Here is a 22,607-nt window from a genome sequence, read left to right as displayed (position 1 = left end):
GGCCTCTTAGCGCTTAGCATGTTCAATTGCAGTTTCTACAGAAAGAGTGTTTCAGAACGGCTCAATCAAAAGTAAGGTTCAACTCTGTTAGTTGAATGCACAGAACAGAAAGAAGTTTCATACAATGCTTCTGTGTAGTTTATATTTGAACATATTCTTTTTTCCACTATTACCCACTTAGCGCTACGAATGTCCAGTTGCATTTTCTACAGACAGAGTGTTTCAAAACTGCTCAATCAAAAGTATGGTTTAACTCTGTTAGCTGAATGATCAGATCAGAAAGAAGTTTCACAGAATGCTTCTGTGTAGTTTATATTTGAATATATTCCTTTTTCCACTACTACGCTCTTAGCGCTCCAAATGTCCAGTTGCATTTTCTACAGAAAGAGTGTTCAGATCTGCTCAATCAAAAGTATGGTTTAACTCTGTTAGCTGAATGCACAGATCAGAAAGAAGTTTCACCGAATGATTCTGTGTAGTTTATATTTGAAGACATTCCTTTTTCCACTATTACCCACTTAGCGCTCCGAATCTCCACTTGCATTTTCTACAAAAAGAGTGTTTCATAACTGCTCAATCAAAAATATGTTTTATCTCTGTTAACTGAATTTACAGATCAGAAATAAGTTTCACAGAATGCATCTGTGTAGTTTTTATTTGAAGATATTCTTTTTCCCAATGTAGGCCTCTTAGCGCTTAGCATGTCCAATTGCAGTTTCTACAGAAAGAGTGTTTCAGAACGGCTCAATCAAAAGTAAGGTTCAACTCTGTTAGTTGAATGCACAGAACAGAAAGAATTTTCACAGAATGCTACTGTGTAGTTTATATTTGAATATATTCCTTTTTCCACTATTACCCTCTTAGCGCTCCGAATGTCCACTTGCATTTTCTACAGAAAGAGTGTTCAGAACTGCGCAATCAAAAGTATGGTTCAACTCTGTTAGCTTAATGAACATATCAGAAATAAGTTTCACACAACGCTTCTGTGTAGTTTTTATTTGAAGATATTATTTTTCCCAATATAGGCCTCTTAGCGCTCAGAATGTCCAATTGCAGTTTCTACAGAAAGAGTGTTTCAGAAAGGCTCAATCAAAAGTAAGGTTCAACTCTGATAGTTGAATGCACAGAACAGAAAGAAGTTTCATACAATGCTTCTGTGTAGCTTATATTTGAACATATTCTTTTTTCCACTATTACCCACTTAGCGCTACGAATGTCCAGTTGCATTTTCTACAGACAGAGTGTTTCAAAACTGCTCAATCAAAAGTATGGTTTAACTCTGTTAGCTGAATGCTCAGATCAGAAAGAAGTTTCACAGAATGCTTCTGTGTAGTTTATATTTGAATATATTCCTTTTTCCACTACTACTCTCTTAGCGCTCCAAATGTCCAGTTGCATTTTCTACAGAAAGAGTGTTCAGATCTGCTCAATCAAAAGTATGGTTTAACTCTGTTAGCTGAATGCACAGATCAGAAAGAAGTTTCACAGAATGATTCTGTGTAGTTTATATTTGGAGAGATTCCTTTTTCCACTATTACCCTCTTAGCGCTCCGAATGTCCACTTGCATTTTCTACAGAAAGAGAGTTCAGAACTGCGCAATCAAAAGTATGGTTTAACTCTGTTAGCTTAATGAACATATCAGAAATAAGTTTCACACAATGCTGCTGTGTAGTTTTTATTTGAAGATATTATTTTTCCCAATATAGGCATCTTAGCGCTCAGAATGTCCAATTGCAGTTTCTACAGAAAGAGTGTTTCAGAAAGGCTCAATCAAAAGTAAGGTTCAACTCTGTTAGTTGAATGCACAGAACAGAAAGAAGTTTCATCCAATGCTTCTGTGTAGTTTATATTTGAACATTTTTTTTTTCCAATATTACCCACTTAGCGCTACGAATGTCCAGTTGCATTTTCTACAGACAGAGTGTTTCAAAACTGCTCAATCAAAAGTATGGTTTAACTCTGTTAGCTGAATGATCAGATCAGAAAGAAGTTTCACAGAATGCTTCTGTGTAGTTTATATTTGAATATATTCCTTTTTCCACTACTACGCTCTTAGCGCTCCAAATGTCCAGTTGCATTTTCTACAGAAAGAGTGTTCAGATCTGCTCAATCAAAAGTATGGTTTAACTCTGTTAGCTGAATGCACAGATCAGAAAGAAGTTTCACCGAATGATTCTGTGTAGTTTATATTTGAAGACATTCCTTTTTCCACTATTACCCTCTTAGCGCTCCGAATCTCCACTTGCATTTTCTACAAAAAGAGTGTTTCATAACTGCTCAATCAAAAATATGTTTTATCTCTGTTAACTGAATTTACAGATCAGAAATAAGTTTCACAGAATGCATCTGTGTAGTTTTTATTTGAAGATATTCTTTTTCCCAATGTAGGCCTCTTAGCGCTTAGCATGTTCAATTGCAGTTTCTACAGAAAGAGTGTTTCAGAACGGCTCAATCAAAAGTAAGGTTCAACTCTGTTAGTTGAATGCACAGAACAGAAAGAATTTTCACAGAATGCTACTGTGTAGTTTATATTTGAATATATTCCTTTTTCCACTATTACCCTCTTAGCGCTCCGAATGTCCACTTGCATTTTCTACAGAAAGAGTGTTCAGAACTGCGCAATCAAAAGTATGGTTTAACTCTGTTAGCTTAATGAACATATCAGAAATAAGCTTCACACAATGCTTCTGTGTAGTTTTTTTTTGAAGATATTATTTTTCCCAATATAGGCATCTTAGCGCTCAGAATGTCCAATTGCAGTTTCTACAGAAAGAGTGTTTCAGAAAGGCTCAATCAAAAGTAAGGTTCAACTCTGTTAGTTGAATGCACAGAACAGAAAGAAGTTTCATACAATGCTTCTGTGTAGTTTATATTTGAACATATTCTTTTTTCCACTATTACCCACTTAGCGCTACGAATGTCCAGTTGCATTTTCTACAGACAGAGTGTTTCAAAACTGCTCAATCAAAAGTATGGTTTAACTCTGTTAGCTGAATGCTCAGATCAGAAAGAAGTTTCACAGAATGCTTCTGTGTAGTTTATATTTGAATATATTCCTTTTTCCACTACTACTCTCTTAGCGCTCCAAATGTCCAGTTGCGTTTTCTACAGAAAGAGTGTTCAGATCTGCTCAATCAAAAGTATCGTTTAACTCTGTTAGCTGAATGCACAGATCAGAAAGAAGTTTCACAGAATGATTCTGTGTAGTTTATATTTGGAGACATTCCTTTTTCCACTATTACCCTCTTAGCGCTCCGAATCTCCACTTGCATTTTCTACAGAAAGAGTGTTTCAGAACGGCTCAATCAAAACTAAGGTTCAACCCTTTTAGTTGAACAAAGAGAACAGAAAGAAGTTTCACACAATTCTTTTGTGTAGTTTTTATTTGTAGACATTCTTTTTCCCAATATAGGCCTCTTAGCGCTCAGAATGTCCAATTGCAGTTTCTACAGAAAGAGTGTTTCAGAACGGCTCAATCAAAAGTAAGGTTCAACTCTGTTAGTTGATTGCACAGAACAGAAAGAAGTTTCATACAATGCTTCTGTGTAGTTTATATTTGAACATATTCTTTTTTCCACTATTACCCACTTAGCGCTACGAATGTCCAGTTGCATTTTCTACAGAGAGAGTGTTTCAAAACTGCTCAATCAAAAGTATGGTTTAACTGTGTTATCTGAATGCTGAGATCAGAAAGAAGTTTCACAGAATGATTCTGTGTAGTTTATATTTGGAGACATTCCTTTTTCCACTATTACCCTCTTAGCGCTCCGAATCTCCACTTGCATTTTCTACAGAAAGAGTGTTTCAGAACGGCTCAATCAAAACTAAGGTTCAACTCTTTTAGTTGAACAAACAGAACAGAAAGAAGTTTCACACAATTCTTCTGTGTAGTTTCTATTTGAACATATTCTTTTTTCCACTATTACCCACTTAGCGCTACGAATGTCCAGTTGCATTTTCTACAGACAGAGTGTTTCAAAACTGCTCAATCAAAAGTATGGTTTAACTCTGTTAGCTGAATGCTCAGATCAGAAAGAAGTTTCACAGAATGCTTCTGTGTAGTTTATATTTGAATATATTCCTTTTTCCACTACTACGCTCTTAGCGCTCCAAATGTCCAGTTGCATTTTCTACAGAAAGAGTGTTCAGATCTGCTCAATCAAAAGTATGGTTTAACTCTGTTAGCTGAATGCACATATCAAAAAGAAGTTTCACCGAATGATTCTGTGTAGTTTATATTTGAAGACATTCCTTTTTCCACTATTACCCTCTTAGCGCTCCGAATCTCCACTTGCATTTTCTACAAAAAGAGTGTTTCATAACTGCTCAATCAAAAATATGTTTTATCTCTGTTAACTGAATTTACAGATCAGAAATAAGTTTCACAGAATGCATCTGTGTAGTTTTTATTTGAAGATATTCTTTTTCCCAATGTAGGCCTCTTAGCGCTTAGGATGTCCAATTGCAGTTTCTACAGAAAGAGTGTTTCGGAACGGCTCAATCAAAAGTAAGGTTCAACTCTGTTAGTTGAATGCACAGAACAGAAAGAATTTTCACAGAATGCTACTGTGTAGTTTATATTTGAATATATTCCTTTTTCCACTATTACCCTCTTAGCGCTCCGAATGTCCACTTGCATTTTCTACAGAAAGAGTGTTCAGAACTGCGCAATCAAAAGTATGGTTTAACTCTGTTAGCTTAATGAACATATCAGAAATAAGTTTCACACAATGCTTCTGTGTAGTTTTTATTTGAAGATATTATTTTTCCCAATAGAGGCCTCTTAGCGCTCAGAATGTCCAATTGCAGTTTCTACAGAAAGAGTGTTTCAGAACGGCTCAATCAAAAGTAAGGTTCAACTCTGTTAGTTGAATGCACAGAACAGAAAGAATTTTCACAGAATGCTACTGTGTAGTTTATATTTGAATATATTCCTTTTTCCACTATTACCCTCTTAGCGCTCCAAATGTCCAGTTGCATTTTCTACAGAAAGAGTGTTCAGATCTGCTCAATCAAAAGTATGGTTTAACACTGTTAGCTGAATGCACAGATCAGAAAGAAGTTTCACAGAATGATTCTGTGTAGTTTATATTTGGAGACATTCCTTTTTCCACTATTACCCTCTTAGCGCTCCGAATCTCCACTTGCATTTTCTACAGAAAGAGTGTTTCAGAACGGCTCAATCAAAACTAAGGTTCAACTCTTTTAGTTGAACAAAGAGAACAGAAAGAAGTTTCACACAATTCTTCTGTGTAGTTTTTATTTGTAGACATTCTTTTTCCCAATATAGGCCTCTTAGCGCTCAGAATGTCCAATTGCAGTTTCTACAGAAAGAGTGTTTCAGAACGGCTCAATCAAAAGTAAGGTTCAACTCTGTTAGTTGATTGCACAGAACAGAAAGAAGTTTCATACAATGCTTCTGTGTAGTTTATATTTGAACATATTCTTTTTTCCACTATTACCCACTTAGCGCTACGAATCTCCAGTTGCATTTTCTACAGAGAGAGTGTTTCAAAACTGCTCAATCAAAAGTACGGTTTAACTGTGTTAGCTGAATGCTCAGATCAGAAAGAAGTTTCACAGAATGCTTCTGTGTAGTTTATATTTGAATATAATCCTTTTTCCACTACTACGCTCTTAGCGCTCCAAATGTCCAGTTGCATTTTCTACAGAAAGGGTGTTCAGATCTGCTCAATCAAAAGTATGTTTTAACTCTGTTAGCTGAATGCACAGATCAGAAAGAAGTTTCACCGAATGATTCTGTGTAGTTTATATTTGAAGACATTCCTTTTTCCACTATTACCCTCTTAGCGCTCCGAATCTCCACTTGCATTTTCTACAAAAAGAGGGTCTCATAACTGCTCAATCAAAAATATGTTTTATCTCTGTTAACTGAATTTACAGATCAGAAATAAGTTTCACAGAATGCATCTATGTAGTTTTTATTTGAAGATATTCTTTTTCCCAATGTAGGCCTCTTAGCGCTTAGCATGTCCAAATGCAGTTTCTACAGAAAGAGTGTTTCAGAACGGCTCAATCAAAAGTAAGGTTCAACTCTGTTAGTTGAATGCACAGAACAGAAAGAATTTTCACAGAATGCTACTGTGTAGTTTATATTTGAATATATTCCTTTTTCCACTATTACCCTCTTAGCGCTCCGAATGTCCACTTGCATTTTCTACAGAAAGAGTGTTCAGAACTGCGCAATCAAAAGTATGGTTTAACTCTGTTAGCTTAATGAACATATCAGAAATAAGTTTCACACAATGCTTCTGTGTAGTTTATATTTGAACATATACTTTTTTCCACTATTACCCACTTAGCGCTACGAATGTCCAGTTGCATTTTCTACAGACAGAGTGTTTCAAAATTGCTCAATCCAAAGTATGGTTTAACTCTGTTAGCTGAATGCACAGATCAGAAAGAAGTTTCACAGAATGATTCTGTGTAGTTTATATTTGGAGACATTCCTTTTTCCACTATTACCCTCTTAGCGCTCCGAATCTCCACTTGCATTTTCTACAGAAAGAGTGTTTCAGAACGGCTCAATCAAAACTAAGGTTCAACTCTTTAGTTGAACAAACAGAACAGAAAGAAGTTTCACACAATTATTCTGTGTAGTTTCTATTTGAACATATTCTTTTTTCCACTATTACCCACTTAGCGCTACGAATGTCCAGTTGCATTTTCTACAGACAGAGTGTTTCAAAACTGCTCAATCAAAAGTATGGTTTAACTCTGTTAGCTGAATGCTCAGATCAGAAAGAAGTTTCACAGAATGCTTCTGTGTAGTTTATATTTGAATATATTCCTTTTTCCAGTACTACGCTCTTAGCGCTCCAAATGTCCAGTTGCATTTTCTACAGAAAGAGTGTTCAGATCTGCTCAATCAAAAGTATGGTTTAACTCTGTTAGCTGAATGCACAGATCAGAAAGAAGATTCACCGAATGATTCTGTGTAGTTTATATTTGAAGACATTCCTTTTTCCACTATTACCCACTTAGCGCTCCGAATCTCCACTTGCATTTTCTACAAAAAGTGTGTTTCTCAACTGCTCAATCAAAAATATGTTTTATCTCTGTTAACTGAATTTACAGATCAGAAATAAGTTTCACAGAATGCATCTGTGTAGTTTTTATTTGAAGATATTCTTTTTCCCAATGTAGGCCTCTTAGCGCTTAGGATGTCCAATTGCAGTTTCTACAGAAAGAGTGTTTCGGAACGGCTCAATCAAAAGTAAGGTTCAACTCTGTTAGTTGAATGCACAGAACAGAAAGAATTTTCACAGAATGCTACTGTGTAGTTTATATTTGAATATATTCCTTTTTCCACTATTACCCTCTTAGCGCTCCGAATGTCCACTTGCATTTTCTACAGAAAGAGTGTTCAGAACTGCGCAATCAAAAGTATGGTTTAACTCTGTTAGCTTAATGAACATATCAGAAATAAGTTTCACACAATGCTTCTGTGTAGTTTTTATTTGAAGATATTATTTTTCCCAATAGAGGCCTCTTAGCGCTCAGAATGTCCAATTGCAGTTTCTACAGAAAGAGTGTTTCAGAACGGCTCAATCAAAAGTAAGGTTCAACTCTGTTAGTTGAATGCACAGAACAGAAAGAATTTTCACAGAATGCTACTGTGTAGTTTATATTTGAATATATTCCTTTTTCCACTATTACCCTCTTAGCGCTCCAAATGTCCAGTTGCATTTTCTACAGAAAGAGTGTTCAGATCTGCTCAATCAAAAGTATGGTTTAACTCTGTTAGCTGAATGCACAGATCAGAAAGAAGTTTCACAGAATGATTCTGTGTAGTTTATATTTGGAGACATTCCTTTTTCCACTATTACCCTCTTAGCGCTCCGAATCTCCACTTGCATTTTCTACAGAAAGAGTGTTTCAGAACGGCTCAATCAAAACTAAGGTTCAACTCTTTTAGTTGAACAAAGAGAACAGAAAGAAGTTTCACACAATTCTTCTGTGTAGTTTTTATTTGTAGACTTTCTTTTTCCCAATATAGGCCTCTTAGCGCTCAGAATGTCCAATTGCAGTTTCTACAGAAAGAGTGTTTCAGAACGGCTCAATCAAAAGTAAGGTTCAACTCTGTTAGTTGATTGCACAGAACAGAAAGAAGTTTCATACAATGCTTCTGTGTAGTTTATATTTGAACATATTCTTTTTTCCACTATTACCCACTTAGCGCTACGAATCTCCAGTTGCATTTTCTACAGAGAGAGTGTTTCAAAACTGCTCAATCAAAAGTATGGTTTAACTGTGTTAGCTGAATGCTCAGATCAGAAAGAAGTTTCACAGAATGCTTCTGTGTAGTTTATATTTGAATATAATCCTTTTTCCACTACTACGCTCTTAGCGCTCCAAATGTCCAGTTGCATTTTCTACAGAAAGGGTGTTCAGATCTGCTCAATCAAAAGTATGTTTTAACTCTGTTAGCTGAATGCACAGATCAGAAAGAAGTTTCACCGAATGATTCTGTGTAGTTTATATTTGAAGACATTCCTTTTTCCACTATTACCCTCTTAGCGCTCCGAATCTCCACTTGCATTTTCTACAAAAAGAGGGTTTCATAACTGCTCAATCAAAAATATGTTTTATCTCTGTTAACTGAATTTACAGATCAGAAATAAGTTTCACAGAATGCATCTATGTAGTTTTTATTTGAAGATATTCTTTTTCCCAATGTAGGCCTCTTAGCGCTTAGCATGTCCAATTGCAGTTTCTACAGAAAGAGTGTTTCAGAACGGCTCAATCAAAAGTAAGGTTCAACTCTGTTAGTTGAATGCACAGAACAGAAAGAATTTTCACAGAATGCTACTGTGTAGTTTATATTTGAATATATTCCTTTTTCCACTATTACCCTCTTAGCGCTCCGAATGTCCACTTGCATTTTCTACAGAAAGAGTGTTCAGAACTGCGCAATCAAAAGTATGGTTTAACTCTGTTAGCTTAATGAACATATCAGAAATAAGTTTCACACAATGCTTCTGTGTAGTTTATATTTGAACATATACTTTTTTCCACTATTACCCACTTAGCGCTACGAATGTCCAGTTGCATTTTCTACAGACAGAGTGTTTCAAAATTGCTCAATCCAAAGTATGGTTTAACTCTGTTAGCTGAATGCACAGATCAGAAAGAAGTTTCACAGAATGATTCTGTGTAGTTTATATTTGGAAACATTCCTTTTTCCACTATTACCCTCTTAGCGCTCCGAATCTCCACTTGCATTTTCTACAGAAAGAGTGTTTCAGAACGGCTCAATCAAAACTAAGGTTCAACTCTTTATTTGAACAAACAGAACAGAAAGAAGTTTCACACAATTATTCTGTGTAGTTTCTATTTGAACATATTCTTTTTTCCACTATTACCCACTTAGCGCTACGAATGTCCAGTTGCATTTTCTACAGACAGAGTGTTTCAAAACTGCTCAATCAAAAGTATGGTTTAACTCTGTTAGCTGAATGCTCAGATCAGAAAGAAGTTTCACAGAATGCTTCTGTGTAGTTTATATTTGAATATATTCCTTTTTCCAGTACTACGCTCTTAGCGCTCCAAATGTCCAGTTGCATTTTCTACAGAAAGAGTGTTCAGATCTGCTCAATCAAAAGTATGGTTTAACTCTGTTAGCTGAATGCACAGATCAGAAAGAAGATTCACCGAATGATTCTGTGTAGTTTATATTTGAAGACATTCCTTTTTCCACTATTACCCACTTAGCGCTCCGAATCTCCACTTGCATTTTCTACAAAAAGTGTGTTTCTCAACTGCTCAATCAAAAATATGTTTTATCTCTGTTAACTGAATTTACAGATCAGAAATAAGTTTCACAGAATGCATCTGTGTAGTTTTTATTTGAAGATATTCTTTTTCCCAATGTAGGCCTCTTAGCGCTTAGGATGTCCAATTGCAGTTTCTACAGAAAGAGTGTTTCGGAACGGCTCAATCAAAAGTAAGGTTCAACTCTGTTAGTTGAATGCACAGAACAGAAAGAATTTTCACAGAATGCTACTGTGTAGTTTATATTTGAATATATTCCTTTTTCCACTATTACCCTCTTAGCGCTACGAATGTCCACTTGCATTTTCTACAGAAAGAGTGTTCAGAACTGCGCAATCAAAAGTATGGTTTAACTCTGTTAGCTTAATGAACATATCAGAAATAAGTTTCACACAATGCTTCTGTGTAGTTTTTATTTGAAGATATTATTTTTCCCAATAGAGGCCTCTTAGCGCTCAGAATGTCCAATTGCAGTTTCTACAGAAAGAGTGTTTCAGAACGGCTCAATCAAAAGTAAGGTTCAACTCTGTTAGTTGAATGCACAGAACAGAAAGAATTTTCACAGAATGCTACTGTGTAGTTTATATTTGAATATATTCCTTTTTCCACTATTACCCTCTTAGCGCTCCAAATGTCCAGTTGCATTTTCTACAGAAAGAGTGTTCAGATCTGCTCAATCAAAAGTATGGTTTAACTCTGTTAGCTGAATGCACAGATCAGAAAGAAGTTTCACAGAATGATTCTGTGTAGTTTATATTTGGAGACATTCCTTTTTCCACTATTACCCTCTTAGCGCTCCGAATCTCCACTTGCATTTTCTACAGAAAGAGTGTTTCAGAACGGCTCAATCAAAACTAAGGTTCAACTCTTTTAGTTGAACAAAGAGAACAGAAAGAAGTTTCACACAATTCTTCTGTGTAGTTTTTATTTGTAGACTTTCTTTTTCCCAATATAGGCCTCTTAGCGCTCAGAATGTCCAATTGCAGTTTCTACAGAAAGAGTGTTTCAGAACGGCTCAATCAAAAGTAAGGTTCAACTCTGTTAGTTGATTGCACAGAACAGAAAGAAGTTTCATACAATGCTTCTGTGTAGTTTATATTTGAACATATTCTTTTTTCCACTATTACCCACTTAGCGCTACGAATCTCCAGTTGCGTTTTCTACAGAGAGAGTGTTTCAAAACTGCTCAATCAAAAGTATGGTTTAACTGTGTTAGCTGAATGCTCAGATCAGAAAGAAGTTTCACAGAATGCTTCTGTGTAGTTTATATTTGAATATAATCCTTTTTCCACTACTACGCTCTTAGCGCTCCAAATGTCCAGTTGCATTTTCTACAGAAAGGGTGTTCAGATCTGCTCAATCAAAAGTATGTTTTAACTCTGTTAGCTGAATGCACAGATCAGAAAGAAGTTTCACCGAATGATTCTGTGTAGTTTATATTTGAAGACATTCCTTTTTCCACTATTACCCTCTTAGCGCTCCGAATCTCCACTTGCATTTTCTACAAAAAGAGGGTTTCATAACTGCTCAATCAAAAATATGTTTTATCTCTGTTAACTGAATTTACAGATCAGAAATAAGTTTCACAGAATGCATCTATGTAGTTTTTATTTGAAGATATTCTTTTTCCCAATGTAGGCCTCTTAGCGCTTAGCATGTCCAATTGCAGTTTCTACAGAAAGAGTGTTTCAGAACGGCTCAATCAAAAGTAAGGTTCAACTCTGTTAGTTGAATGCACAGAACAGAAAGAATTTTCACAGAATGCTACTGTGTAGTTTATATTTGAATATATTCCTTTTTCCACTATTACCCTCTTAGCGCTCCGAATGTCCACTTGCATTTTCTACAGAAAGAGTGTTCAGAACTGCGCAATCAAAAGTATGGTTTAACTCTGTTAGCTTAATGAACATATCAGAAATAAGTTTCACACAATGCTTCTGTGTAGTTTATATTTGAACATATACTTTTTTCCACTATTACCCACTTAGCGCTACGAATGTCCAGTTGCATTTTCTACAGACAGAGTGTTTCAAAATTGCTCAATCCAAAGTATGGTTTAACTCTGTTAGCTGAATGCACAGATCAGAAAGAAGTTTCACAGAATGATTCTGTGTAGTTTATATTTGGAGACATTCCTTTTTCCACTATTACCCTCTTAGCGCTCCGAATCTCCACTTGCATTTTCTACAGAAAGAGTGTTTCAGAACGGCTCAATCAAAACTAAGGTTCAACTCTTTATTTGAACAAACAGAACAGAAAGAAGTTTCACACAATTATTCTGTGTAGTTTCTATTTGAACATATTCTTTTTTCCACTATTACCCACTTAGCGCTACGAATGTCCAGTTGCATTTTCTACAGACAGAGTGTTTCAAAACTGCTCAATCAAAAGTATGGTTTAACTCTGTTAGCTGAATGCTCAGATCAGAAAGAAGTTTCACAGAATGCTTCTGTGTAGTTTATATTTGAATATATTCCTTTTTCCAGTACTACGCTCTTAGCGCTCCAAATGTCCAGTTGCATTTTCTACAGAAAGAGTGTTCAGATCTGCTCAATCAAAAGTATGGTTTAACTCTGTTAGCTGAATGCACAGATCAGAAAGAAGATTCACCGAATGATTCTGTGTAGTTTATATTTGAAGACATTCCTTTTTCCACTATTACCCACTTAGCGCTCCGAATTTCCACTTGCATTTTCTACAAAAAGTGTGTTTCTCAACTGCTCAATCAAAAATATGTTTTATCTCTGTTAACTGAATTTACAAATCAGAAATAAGTTTCACAGAATGCATCTGTGTAGTTTTTATTTGAAGATATTCTTTTTCCCAATGTAGGCCTCTTAGCGCTTAGGATGTCCAATTGCAGTTTCTACAGAAAGAGTGTTTCAGAAAGGCTCAATCAAAAGTAAGGTTCAACTCTCTTAGTTGAATGCACAGAACAGAAAGAAGTTTCATACAATGCTTCTGTGTAGTTTATATTTGAACATATTCTTTTTTCCACTATTACCCACTTAGCGCTACGAAAGTCCAGTTGCATTTTATACAGACAGAGTGTTTCAAAACTGCTCAATCAAAAGTATGATTTAACTCTGTTAGCTGAATGCTCAGATCAGAAAGAAGTTTCACAGAATGCTTCTGTGTAGTTTATATTTGAATATATTCCTTTTTCCACTACTACTCTCTTAGCGCTCCAAATGTCCAGTTGCATTTTCTACAGAAAGAGTGTTCAGATCTGCTCAATCAAAAGTATGGTTTAACTCTGTTAGCTGAATGCACAGATCAGAAAGAAGTTTCACAAAATGATTCTGTGTAGTTTATATTTGGAGACATTCCTTTTTCCACGATTACCCTCTTAGCGCTCCGAATCTCCACTTGAATTTTCTACAGAAAGAGTGTTTCAGAACGGCTCAATCAAAACTAAGGTTCAACTCTTTTAGTTGAACAAACAGAACAGAAAGAAGTTTCACACAATTCTTCTGTGTAGTTTTTATTTGTAGACATTCTTTTTCCCAATATAGGCCTCTTAGCGCTCAGAATGTCCAATTGCAGTTTCTACAGAAAGAGTGTTTCAGAACGGCTCAATCAAAAGTAAGGTTCAAATCTGTTAGTTTAATGCACAAAACAGAAAGAAGTTTCATACAATGCTTCTGTGTAGTTTATATTTGAACATATTCTTTTTTCCACTATTACCCACTTAGCGCTACGAATGTCCAGTTGCATTTTCTACAGACAGAGTGTTTCAAAACTGCTCAATCAAACGTATGGTTTAACTCTGTTAGCTGAATGCTCAGATCAGAAAGAAGTTTCACAGAATGCTTCTGTGTAGTTTATATTTGAATATATTCCTTTTTCCACTACTACTCTCTTAGCGCTCCAAATGTACAGTTGCATTTTCTACAGAAAGAGTGCTCAGAACTGCTCAATCAAAAGTATGGTTTAACTCTGTTAGCTGAATGCACAGAGCAGAAAGAAGTTTCACAGAATGATTCTGTGTAGTTTATATTTGGAGACATTCCTTTTTCCACTATTACCCTCTTAGCGCTCCGAATCTCCACTTGCATTTTCTACAGAAAGAGTGTTTCAGAACGGCTCAATCAAAACTAAGGTTCAACTCTTTTAGTTGAACAAACAGAACAGAAAGAAGTTTCACACAATTCTTCTGTGTAGTTTTTATTTGTAGACATTCTTTTTCCCAATATAGGCCTCTTAGCGCTCAGAATATCCAATTGCAGTTTCTACAGAAAGAGTGTTTCAGAACGGCTCAATCAAAAGTAAGGTTCAACTCTGTTAGTTGAATGCACAGAACAGAAAGATGTTTCATACAATGCTTCTGTGTAGTTTATATTTGAACATATTTTTTTTCCACTATTACCCACTTAGCGCTACGAATGTCCAGTTGCATTTTCTACAGACAGAGTGTTTCAAAACTGCTCAATCAAAAGTATGGTTTAACTCTGTTAGCTGAATGCTCAGATCAGAAAGAAGTTTCACAGAATGCTTCTGTGTAGTTTATATTTGGATATATTCCTTTTTCCACTACTACGCTCTTAGCGCTCCAAATGTCCAGTTGCGTTTTCTACAGAAAGAGTGTTCAGATCTGCTCAATCAAAAGTATGGTTTAACTCTGTTAGCTGAATGCACAGATCAGAAAGAAGTTTCACCGAATGATTCTGTGTAGTTTATATTTGAAGATATTCCTTTTTCCACTATTACCCTCTTAGCGCTCCGAATCTCCACTTGCATTTTCTACAAAAAGAGTGTTTCATAACTGCTCAATCAAAAATAAGTTTTATCTCTGTTAACTGAATTTACAGATCAGAAATAAGTTTCACAGAATACATCTGTGTAGTTTTTATTTGAAGATATTCTTTTTCCCAATGTAGGCCTCTTAGCGCTTAGTATGTCCAATTGCAGTTTCTACAGAAAGAGTGTTTCAGAACGCCTCAATCAAAAGTAAGGTTCAACTCTGTTAGTTGAATGCACAGAACAGAAAGAATTTTCACAGAGTGCTACTGTGTAGTTTATATTTGCATATATTCCTTTTTCCACTATTACCCTCTTAGCGCTCCGAATGTCCACTTGCATTTTCTAGAGAAAGAGTGTTCAGAACTGCGCAATCAAAAGTATGGTTTAACTCTGTTAGGTTAATGAACATATCAGAAATAAGTTTCACACAATGCTTCTGTGTAGTTTTTATTTGAAGATATTATTTTTCCCAATAGAGGCCTCTTAGCGCTCAGAATGTCCAATTGCAGTTTCTACAGAAAGAGTGTTTCAGAAAGGCTCAATCAAAAGTAAGGTTCAACTCTGTTAGTTGAATGCACAGAACAGAAAGAAGTTTCATACAATGCTTCTGTGTAGTTTATATTTGAACATATTCTTTTTTCCACTATTACCCACTTAGCGCTACGAATGTCCAGTTGCATTTTCTACAGACAGAGTGTTTCAAAACTGCTCAATCAAAAGTATGGTTTAACTCTGTTAGCTGAATGCTCAGATCAGAAAGAAGTTTCACAGAATGCTTCTGTGTAGTTTATATTTGAATATATTCCTTTTTCCACTACTACTCTCTTAGCGCTCCAAATGTCCAGTTGCATTTTCTACAGAAAGAGTGTTCAGAACTGCTCAATCAAAAGTATGGTTTAACTCTGTTAGCTGAATGCACAGATCAGAAAGAAGTTTCACAGAATGATTCTGTGTAGTTTATATTTGGAGACATTCCTTTTTCCACTATTACCCTCTTAGCGCTGCGAATCTCCACTTGCATTTTCTACAGAAAGAGTGTTTCAGAACGGCTCAATCAAACTAAGGTTCAACTCTTTTAGTTGAACAAACAGAACAGAAAGAAGTTTCACACAATTCTTCTGTGTAGTTTTTATTTGTAGACATTCTTTTTCCCAATATAGGCCTCTTAGCGCTCAGAATGTCCAATTGCAGTTTCTACAGAAAGAGTGTTTCAGAACGGCTCAATCAAAAGTAAGGTTCAACTCTGTTAGTTGAATGCACAGAACAGAAAGATGTTTTATACAATGCTTCTGTGTAGTTTATATTTGAACATATTCTTTTTTCCACTATTACCCACTTAGCGCTACGAATGTCCAGTTGCATTTTCTACAGACAGAGTGTTTCAAAACTGCTCAATCAAAAGTATGGTTTAACTCTGTTAGCTGAATGCTCAGATCAGAAAGAAGTTTCACAGAATGCTTCTGTGTAGTTTATATTTGAATATATTCCTTTTTCCACTACTACGCTCTTAGCGCTCCAAATGTCCAGTTGCATTTTCTACAGAAAGAGTGTTCAGATCTGCTCAATCAAAAGTATGGTTTAACTCTGTTAGCTGAATGCACAGATCAGAAAGAAGTTTCACCGAATGATTCTGTGTAGTTTATATTTGAAGATATTCCTTTTTCCACTATTACCCTCTTAGCGCTCCGAATCTCCACTTGCATTTTCTACAAAAAGAGTGTTTCATAACTGCTCAATCAAAAATAAGTTTTATCTCTGTTAACTGAATTTACAGATCAGAAATAAGTTTCACAGAATACATCTGTGTAGTTTTTATTTGAAGATATTCTTTTTCCCAATGTAGGCCTCTTAGCGCTTAGTATGTCCAATTGCAGTTTCTACAGAAAGAGTGTTTCAGAACGGCTCAATCAAAAGTAAGGTTCAACTCTGTTAGTTGAATGCACAGAACAGAAAGAATTTTCACAGAGTGCTACTGTGTAGTTTATATTTGAATATATTCCTTTTTCCACTATTACCCTCTTAGCGCTCCGAATGTACACTTGCATTTTCTAGAGAAAGAGTGTTCAGAACTGCGCAATCAAAAGTATGGTTTAACTCTGTTAGGTTAATGAACATATCAGAAATAAGTTTCACACAATGCTTCTGTGTAGTTTTTATTTGAAGATATTATTTTTCCCAATAGAGGCCTCTTAGCGCTCAGAATGTCCAATTGCAGTTTCTACAGAAAGAGTGTTTCAGAAAGGCTCAATCAAAAGTAAGGTTCAACTCTGTTAGTTGAATGCACAGAACAGAAAGAAGTTTCATACAATGCTTCTGTGTAGTTTATATTTGAACATATTCTTTTTTCCACTATTACCCACTTAGCGCTACGAATGTCCAGTTGCATTTTCTACAGACAGAGTGTTTCAAAACTGCTCAATCAAAAGGATGGTTTAACTCTGTTAGCTGAATGCTCAGATCAGAAAGAAGTTTCACAGAATGCTTCTGTGTAGTTTATATTTGGATATATTCCTTTTTCCACTACTACGCTCTTAGCGCTCCAAATGTCCAGTTGCGTTTTCTACAGAAAGAGTGTTCAGATCTGCTCAATCAAAAGTATGGTTTAACTCTGTTAGCTGAATGCACAGATCAGAAAGAAGTTTCACCGAATGATTCTGTGTAGTTTATATTTGAAGATATTCCTTTTTCCACTATTACCCTCTTAGCGCTCCGAATCTCCACTTGCATTTTCTACAAAAAGAGTGTTTCATAACTGCTCAATCAAAAATAAGTTTTATCTCTGTTAACTGAATTTACAGATCAGAAATAAGTTTCACAGAATACATCTGTGTAGTTTTTATTTGAAGATATTCTTTTTCCCAATGTAGGCCTCTTAGCGCTTAGTATGTCCAATTGCAGTTTCTACAGAAAGAGTGTTTCAGAACGCCTCAATCAAAAGTAAGGTTCAACTCTGTTAGTTGAATGCACAGAACAGAAAGAATTTTCACAGAGTGCTACTGTGTAGTTTATATTTGCATATATTCCTTTTTCCACTATTACCCTCTTAGCGCTCCGAATGTCCACTTGCATTTTCTAGAGAAAGAGTGTTCAGAACTGCGCAATCAAAAGTATGGTTTAACTCTGTTAGGTTAATGAACATATCAGAAATAAGTTTCACACAATGCTTCTGTGTAGTTTTTATTTGAAGATATTATTTTTCCCAATAGAGGCCTCTTAGCGCTCGGAATGTCCAATTGCAGTTTCTACAGAAAGAGTGTTTCAGAAAGGCTCAATCAAAAGTAAGGTTCAACTCTGTTAGTTGAATGCACAGAACAGAAAGAAGTTTCATACAATGCTTCTGTGTAGTTTATATTTGAACATATTCTTTTTTCCACTATTACCCACTTAGCGCTACGAATGTCCAGTTGCATTTTCTACAGACAGAGTGTTTCAAAACTGCTCAATCAAAAGTATGGTTTAACTCTGTTAGCTGAATGCTCAGATCAGAAAGAAGTTTCACAGAATGCTTCTGTGTAGTTTATATTTGAATATATTCCTTTTTCCACTACTACTCTCTTAGCGCTCCAAATGTCCAGTTGCATTTTCTACAGAAAGAGTGTTCAGAACTGCTCAATCAAAAGTATGGTTTAACTCTGTTAGCTGAATGCACAGATCAGAAAGAAGTTTCACAGAATGATTCTGTGTAGTTTATATTTGGAGACATTCCTTTTTCCACTATTACCCTCTTAGCGCTGCGAATCTCCACTTGCATTTTCTACAGAAAGAGTGTTTCAGAACGGCTCAATCAAACTAAGGTTCAACTCTTTTAGTTGAACAAACAGAACAGAAAGAAGTTTCACACAATTCTTCTGTGTAGTTTTTATTTGTAGACATTCTTTTTCCCAATATAGGCCTCTTAGCGCTCAGAATGTCCAATTGCAGTTTCTACAGAAAGAGTGTTTCAGAACGGCTCAATCAAAAGTAAGGTTCAACTCTGTTAGTTGAATGCACAGAACAGAAAGATGTTTTATACAATGCTTCTGTGTAGTTTATATTTGAACATATTCTTTTTTCCACTATTACCCACTTAGCGCTACGAATGTCCAGTTGCATTTTCTACAGACAGAGTGTTTCAAAACTGCTCAATCAAAAGTATGGTTTAACTCTGTTAGCTGAATGCTCAGATCAGAAAGAAGTTTCACAGAATGCTTCTGTGTAGTTTATATTTGAATATATTCCTTTTTCCACTACTACGCTCTTAGCGCTCCAAATGTCCAGTTGCATTTTCTACAGAAAGAGTGTTCAGATCTGCTCAATCAAAAGTATGGTTTAACTCTGTTAGCTGAATGCACAGATCAGAAAGAAGTTTCACCGAATGATTCTGTGTAGTTTATATTTGAAGATATTCCTTTTTCCACTATTACCCTCTTAGCGCTCCGAATCTCCACTTGCATTTTCTACAAAAAGAGTGATTCATAACTGCTCAATCAAAAATATGTTTTATCTCTGTTAACTGAATTTACAGATCAGAAATAAGTTTCACAGAATACATCTGTGTAGTTTTTATTTGAAGATATTCTTTTTCCCAATGTAGGCCTCTTAGCGCTTAGTATGTCCAATTGCAGTTTCTACAGAAAGAGTGTTTCAGAACGCCTCAATCAAAAGTAAGGTTCAACTCTGTTAGTTGAATGCACAGAACAGAAAGAATTTTCACAGAGTGCTACTGTGTAGTTTATATTTGAATATATTCCTTTTTCCACTATTACCCTCTTAGCGCTCCGAATGTACACTTGCATTTTCTACAGAAAGAGTGTTCAGAACTGCGCAATCAAAAGTATGGTTTAACTCTGTTAGGTTAATGAACATATCAGAAATAAGTTTCACACAATGCTTCTGTGTAGTTTTTATTTGAAGATATTATTTTTCCCAATAGAGGCCTCTTAGCGCTCAGAATGTCCAATTGCAGTTTCTACAGAAAGAGTGTTTCAGAAAGGCTCAATCAAAAGTAAGGTTCAACTCTGTTAGTTGAATGCACAGAACAGAAAGAAGTTTCATACAATGCTTCTGTGTAGTTTATATTTGAACATATTCTTTTTTCCACTATTACCCACTTAGCGCTACGAATGTCCAGTTGCATTTTCTACAGACAGAGTGTTTCAAAACTGCTCAATCAAAAGTATGGTTTAACTCTGTTAGCTGAATGCTCAGATCAGAAAGATGTTTCACAGAATTCTTCTGTGTAGTTTATATTTGAATATATTCCTTTTTCCACTACTACGCTCTTAGCGCTCCATATGTCCAGTTGCATTTTCTACAGAAAGAGTGTTCAGATCTGCTCAATCAAAAGTATGGTTTAACTCTGTTAGCTGAATGCACAGATCAGAAAGAAGTTTCACCGAATGATTCTGTGTAGTTTATATTTGAAGACATTCCTTTTTCCACTATTACCCTCTTAGCGCTCCGAATCTCCACTTGCATTTTCTACAAAAAGAGTGTTTCATAACTGCTCAATCAAAAATATGTTTTATCTCTGTTAACTGAATTTACAGATCAGAAATAAGTTTCACAGAATGCATCTGTGTAGTTTTTATTTGAAGATATTCTTTTTCCCAATGTAGGCCTCTTAGCGCTTAGCATGTCCAATTGCAGTTTCTACAGAAAGAGTGTTTCAGAACGGCTCAATCAAAAGTAAGGTTCAACTCTGTTAGTTGAATGCACAGAACAGAAAGAATTTTCACAGAATGCTACTGTGTAGTTTATATTTGTATATATTCCTTTTTCCACTATTACCCTCTTAGCGCTCCGAATGTCCACTTGCATTTTCTACAGAAAGAGTGTTCAGAACTGCGCAATCAAAAGTATGGTTTAACTCTGTTAGCTTAATGAACATATCAGAAATAAGTTTCACACAATGCTTCTGTGTAGTTTTTATTTGAAGATATTATTTTTCCCAATATAGGCCTCTTAGCGCTCAGAATGTCCAATTGCAGTTTCTACAGAAAGAGTGTTTCAGAAAGGCTCAATCAAAAATAAGGTTCAAATCTGTTAGTTGAATGCACAGAACAGAAAGAAGTTTCATACAATGCTTCTGTGTAGTTTATATTTGAACATATTCTTTTTTCCACTATTACCCACTTAGTGCTACGAATGTCCATTTGCATTTTCTACAGACAGAGTGTTTCAAAACTGCTCAATCAAAAGTATGTTTTAACTCTGTTAGCTGAATGCTCAGATCAGAAAGAAGTTTCACAGAATGCTTCTGTGTAGTTTATATTTGAATATATTCCTTTTTCCACTACTACTCTCTTAGCGCTCCAAATGTCCAGTTGCATTTTCTACAGAAACAGTGTTCAGATCTGCTCAATCAAAAGTATGTTTTAACTCTGTTAGCTGAATGCACAGATCAGAAAGAAGTTTCACAGAATGATTCTGTGTAGTTTACATTTGGAGACATTCCTTTTTCCACTATTACCCTCTTAGCGCTCCGAATCTGCACTTGCATTTTCTACAGAAAGAGTGTTTCAGAACGGCTCAATCAAAACTAAGGTTCAACTCTTTTAGTTGAACAAACAGAACAGAAAGAAGTTTCACACAATACTTCTGTGTAGTTTTTATTTGTAGACATTGTTTTTCCCAATATAGGCCTCCTAGTGCTCAGAATGTCCAATTGCAGTTACTACAGAAAGAGTGTTTCAGAACGGCTCAATCAAAAGTAAGGTTCAACTCTGTTAGTTGAATGCACAGAACAGAAAGAAGTTTCATACAATGCTTCTGTGTAGTTTATATTTGAACATATTCTTTTTATCACTATTACCCACTTAGCGCTACGAATGTCCAGTTGCATTTTCTACAGACAGAGTGTTTCAAAACTGCTCAATCAAAAGTATGGTTTAACTCTGTTAGCTGAATGCTCAGATCAGAAAGAACTTTCACAGAATTCTTCTGTGTAGTTTATATTTGAATATATTCCTTTTTCCACTACTACGCTCTTAGCGCTCCAAATGTCCAGTTGCATTTTCTACAAAAAGAGTGTTCAGATCTGCTCAATCAAAAGTATGGTTTAACTCTGTTAGCTGAATGCACAGATCAGAAAGAAGTTTCACCGAATGATTCTGTGTAGTTTATATTTGAAGACATTCCTTTTTCCACTATTACCGTCTTACCGCTCCGAATCTCCACTTGCATTTTCTACAAAAAGAGTGTTTCATAACTGCTCAATCAAAAATATGTTTTATCTCTGTTAACTGAATTTACAGATCAGAAATAAGTTTCACAGAATGCATCTGTGTAGTTTTTATTTGAAGATATTCTTTTTCCCAATGTAGGCCTCTTAGCGCTTAGCATGTCCAATTGCAGTTTCTACAGAAAGAGTGTTTCAGAACGGCTCAATCAAAAGTAAGGTTCAACTCTGTTAGTTGAATGCACAGAACAGAAAGAATTTTCACAGAATGCTACTGTGTAGTTTATATTTGTATATATTCCTTTTTCCACTATTACCCTCTTAGCGCTCCGAATGTCCACTCGCATTTTCTACAGAAAGAGTGTTCAGAACTGCGCAATCAAAAGTATGGTTTAACTCTGTTAGCTTAATGAACATATCAGAAATAAGTTTCACACAATGCTTCTGTGTAGTTTTTATTTGAAGATATTATTTTTCCCAATAGAAGCCTCTTAGCGCTCAGAATGTCCAATTGCAGTTTCTACAGAGAGAGTGTTTCAGAAAGGCTCAATCAAAAGTAAGGTTCAACTCTGTTAGTTGAATGCACAGAACAGAAAGAATTTTCATACAATGCTTCTGTGTAGTTTATATTTGAACATATTCTTTTTTCCACTATTACCCACTTAGTGCTACGAATGTCCAGTTGCATTTTCTACAGACAGCGTGTTTCAAAACTGCTCAATCAAAAGTATGTTTTAACTCTGTTAGCTGAATGCTCAGATCAGAAAGAATTTTCACAGAATGCTTCTGTGTAGTTTATATTTGAATATATTCCTTTTTCCACTACTACTCTCTTAGCGCTCCAAATGTCCAGTTGCATTTTCTACAGAAAGAGTGTTCAGATCTGCTCAATCAAAAGTATGGTTTAAT

This window comes from Symphalangus syndactylus, chromosome 13 (genome assembly GCF_028878055.3).
Source record: "Symphalangus syndactylus isolate Jambi chromosome 13, NHGRI_mSymSyn1-v2.1_pri, whole genome shotgun sequence".
NCBI lineage: Eukaryota > Metazoa > Chordata > Mammalia > Primates > Hylobatidae > Symphalangus > Symphalangus syndactylus.
The sequence above is the reverse complement of the archived record's forward strand: the minus strand, read 5'-3'. Positions refer to the sequence as shown.